A 4,772-nucleotide genomic window follows, 5' to 3' on the forward strand; every position below is an offset into this window, starting at 1 on the left:
CTTTGCAAAAAAGTCCTTGTCAGCGACATGGCACCATCGTTACGTTTTGGAGCTGTAAATGAACGCTCTTCAAAGGGTCCATCATCCTCGCTAATCGACTTAAAGTTCAGTGGCCATATCGCACCATGGATTGCTACAAGCGAGACAAGCGGTATAGTCTTCTTCCTTCCTTGGCAACTTAATGTAATTTTTGCAGCTCGTCATTTATGTACCGTACATAACTGCACGAGACGACAAAAATGATGGCACAATTTGCCGTTGGCATGTTTTTTGATTACAATGAAGGCGGGAGTGATGTTATTTCGGCGAATAGACATGCCAGAGCACAATGACCCAAAAAAAAAACTATTCATCTCCATGCCATTTAATTGACTGTGCGATGCAGCCTGACTTAGCGATCCCGCGTTAATTAAGTGAAAGGCCGCGCGACAGTGGCGAGGGATCACCTGTAATCTAGCATCGGGGGGCAGGCAATAGGCAGGTTGAGAGACGTATTTTTCAATCTAAATCAAACTTTATTTGTAACATGCGCCGAATACATTTCCAACGGTCAGAGTCCGAAGGTACAGGGGGGCAGGCCAGGCTCGAGGTCAGGCAGGCTGAATGGTCAGGGCGAGTGGGCGAGGCCACGCGTCCCTGATCGATCGACTGGGGTGCAGGTTGGTCAGCGCGCGACAACGCCGCAGGTCGGAAGCGGTTCTGCAGTCTGGCGACCGCTAGCGCATGGCACATTCATAACTGACCTGGCCTTTGACCTCGAACGCTTGCCCGTGAGCCCCCACGTGTACTTTCGGACTCTGACCTGGTTAATGTATTCGGCGCATGTTACAAATAAAGTTTGATTTAGATTGATGAAATACTGGCTCTCCTCAACCTGCCTATTGCCTGCCCCTTGTATTCTAAACAGTGATCCCTCGCCACTTTCGCGGTTCACTTATCGCGGATTCGCTATTTCGCGCGATTTTCATAAATGCATTTTTTTTTTTTTTTGGTGCATTGTGCTCTGCATTTGATTCGCAAAAACTCACTCCCCCTTCTTGTATCAAAACATGCTACGAATTGGCTTGTGCTATCATTTTGTCGTCGTCTCGTGCAGTTATGTGTACGTACATAAAACAGCTTGGCAAATTTACATTAAGTTGGCCAGGAAGGAAGGAAGGACTAACGCTTGGTCGCTTAGCAACCATGGTGCGAATGGCCACTGAACTTAAGCGAGTAGCTGAGGAATGGGACCTTTTGATGAGCCGTTCATTACAGTTCTCCAACGTAATCGATGGTGGCATGTCGGTGTACAAGGATCTTTTGCAAAGAAGAAAAAAGAGCGACAACAGCTGCTATCACTATGTTCTTCTCCCGAACAAACACACCTGCACCGCGGGCTTCAGAAGAAGAGAACACTGCAGAGCGCAGTCAGGATGCAGCGGCCCAGTCTGAAGAGCAGTGAAACGGCCTACACGTGAGTCACGTATTTTGTATACATGTAATTAGTTGCTAATTGTAAAAAAAAAAAAGTTTTCTATTTGCGGATTTCACTTATCGCGGGTCATTTTCGGAACGTAACCCGCGCCGATAAACGGGAGGGATTACTGTACATATCAGAGATTCAAACCATCTGCCTCTGTGTCTGCATCTGGGTCTCGCCAATGACATGGCGAGACCCAGATGCAGACACAGGAGGCAGATGGTTTGAATCTCTGATATGTATTAGAATACAAGGGGCAGGCAATAGGCAGGTTGAGGAGAGCCAGTATTTCATCAAATCTAAATCAAACTTTATTTGTAACATGCGCCGAATACATTAACCAGGTCAGAGTCCGAAAGGTACAGGGGGGCAGGCAGGCTCGAGGTCAAGGCAGGCTGAATGGTCAGGCAGAGTGGGAAGGCAGGCGGGCTCAGTGTCAGGGCAGGCAGAACAGGTCGGAACCGGGAGGGCTAGAAAACAGAGACTAGGAAAAACAGGAGCACGGAAAAACACGCTGGTAGGCTTGACAAGCCAAGACAAACTGGGAACAGACAGAGAGAACACATGTATAAATACACTGGGGATAATAGGGAAGATGGACGACACCTGGAGGGGGGTGGAGACAAGCAAAGACAGGTGAAACAGATCACGGTGGAGTGAAGACAAGCACAAAGACAGGTGAAACAGATCAGGGTGGAGCGGAGACAAAAAGGGCTTCACAGGCAAGGATATTGCTGCCAGTAAGATTGAACCTAAATCAACCATTTATCGGATCATCAAGAACTTCAAGGAGAGCGGGTTCAATTGTTGTGAAGAAGGCTTCAGGGCGCCCAAGAAAGTCCAGCAAGCGCCAGGACATAAAGGTTAGAGCTGCCATTTTCAGGGAGAGGGCCACTAAGAAGAAATCGCCCCTCCGACAAACCATCAACAGCCAAAGCGTCAATAAAGGAGAAAGATCTGTCACACCTGATCTGTTTCACCTGTCTTTGTGCTTGTCTCTGCTCCACCCTGATCTGTTTCACCTGTCTTTGTGCTTGTCTCTGCTCCACCCTGATCTGTTTCACCTGTCTTTGTGCTTGTCTCTGCTCCACCCTGATCTGTTTCACCTGTCTTTGTGCTTGTCTCCACTCCACCCTGATCTGTTTCACCTGTCTTTGTGCTTGTCTCTGCTCCACCCTGATCTGTTTCACCTGTCTTTGTGCTTGTCTCTGCTCCACCCTGATCTGTTTCACTGTCTTTGTGCTTGTCTCCGCTCCACCCTGATCTGTTTCACCTGTCTTTGTGCTTGTCTTCACTCCACCGTGATCTGTTTCACTGTCTTTGCTTGTCTCCACCCCCCTCCAGGTGTCGTCCATCTTCCCTATTATCCCCAGTGTATTTATACATGTGTTCTCTCTGTCTGTTCCCAGTTTGTCTTGGCTTGTCAAGCCTACAGCGTGTTTTTCCGTGCTCCTGTTTTTCCTAGTCTCTGTTTTCTAGCCTCCCGGTTCCGACCTGTTCTGCCTGCCCTGACACTGAGCCCGCCTGCCTTCCCACTCTGCCTGACCATTCAGCCTGCCTTGACCTCGAGCCTGCCTGCCCCCCTGTACCTTTCGGACTCTGACCTGGTTAATGTATTCGGCGCATGTTACAAATAAAGTTTGATTTAGATTTGATGAAATACTGGCTCTCCTCAACCTGCCTATTGCCTGCCCCTTGTATTCTAATACAGTGATCCCTCGCCACTTCGCGGTTCACTTATCGCGGATTCGCTATTTCGCGGATTTTCATAATGCATTTTTTTTTTTTTTTGGTGCATTGTGCTCTGCATTGATTCGCTAAAAACTCACTCCCGCTTCTTGTATCAAAACATGCTACGAATTGTGCTATCATTTTGTCGTCTCGTGCAGTTATGTGTACGTACATAAAACAGCTTGGCAAATTTACATTAAGTTGGCCAGGAAGGAAGGAAGGACTAACGCTTGGTCGCTTAGCAACCATGGTGCGAATGGCCACTGAACTTAAGCGAGTAGCTGAGGAATGGGACCCTTTGATGAGCCGTTCATTACAGTTCTCCAACGTAATCGATGGTGGCATGTCGGTGTACAAGGATCTTTTGCAAAGAAGAAAAAAGGCGACAACAGCTGCTATCACTATGTTCTTCTCCCGAACAAACACACCTGCACCGCGGGCTTCAGAAGAAGAGAACACTGCAGAGCGCAGTCAGGATGCAGCGGCCCAGTCTGAAGAGCAGTGAAACGGCCTACACGTGAGTCACTGTATTTGTATACATGTAATAGTTGCTATTGTAAAAAAAAAAAAAGTTTCCTATTTCGCGGATTTCACTTATCGCGGGTCATTTTCGGAAGTAACCCCCGCGATAAAACGAGGGATTACTGTACATATCAGAGATTCAAACCATCTGCCCCTGTGTCTGCATCTGGGTCTCGCCATGCAATATCAGAGATTCAAACCAATCTGCCTCCTGTGTCTGCATCTGGGTCTCGCCATGTGACGTTATAAGATCTAAAACCTACTATACCGGCTCTGACGCTCGTTGGATGTGGCAGGGCTTGCAAACTATCACGGATTGCGAAGGGACACCCATTCAGGACCACGGCCCCATACCGGATCAGAATGACCAGAGAGAGGGTCAGGCCCAGGCTATCCACATCAACAGCCAGAGCACGCCAGCCCATCTCAATGAGTCAGCCAGTTGAACAAATCCCCAGCCACCACATCCAGGGCCTTCCAGATACAGGCTGGTACTGTACTGCCTCCTACCTCTACACCACCAGGCTAGCCCAGCCATATAATGTTTAGGCCCAACACAACTGACTGAAGGACCAACAGAACTGATTGAATGGGCGAGAACTGTCTCCTACCTCTACTGGTGTAAAGTTAGGACACCAGTATAGCCCAGCTCTGATACGTGGCTGAAGTAGATGCCGCAAAGCATAGGAGTCAACAGGACATGTATCAGGGCTAGCCCAGTCATAGGCTGTATGTACGGGCACAGCAGAGCTGACTTTGCCTTGGCTTAATTCAGGTTGGCAGGACAATGAATGTAAAAGGCATTTCTCACAATGGTTGTACATTTTATTAAGTTATGCAGTAATACCAGGATGTTGATGTTAAATGTTCACTATCCGAGGTAGAGAAAATATGATCCCAACTAGAAGGTTATTCTGGGCAACACTGACATCTTCTGGCTCACATGATGTAAATAAATAAAAGCTCAAAATAGTTCAATCAAATAAAAATGTATTTTATTGGTCAAATACAAATGGATAGCAGATGTTATTGCAAGTGTAGCAAATGTTTATGCTTC

Source organism: Salvelinus sp. IW2-2015, linkage group LG4q.2, assembly GCF_002910315.2.
Source record: "Salvelinus sp. IW2-2015 linkage group LG4q.2, ASM291031v2, whole genome shotgun sequence".
NCBI lineage: Eukaryota > Metazoa > Chordata > Actinopteri > Salmoniformes > Salmonidae > Salvelinus > Salvelinus sp. IW2-2015.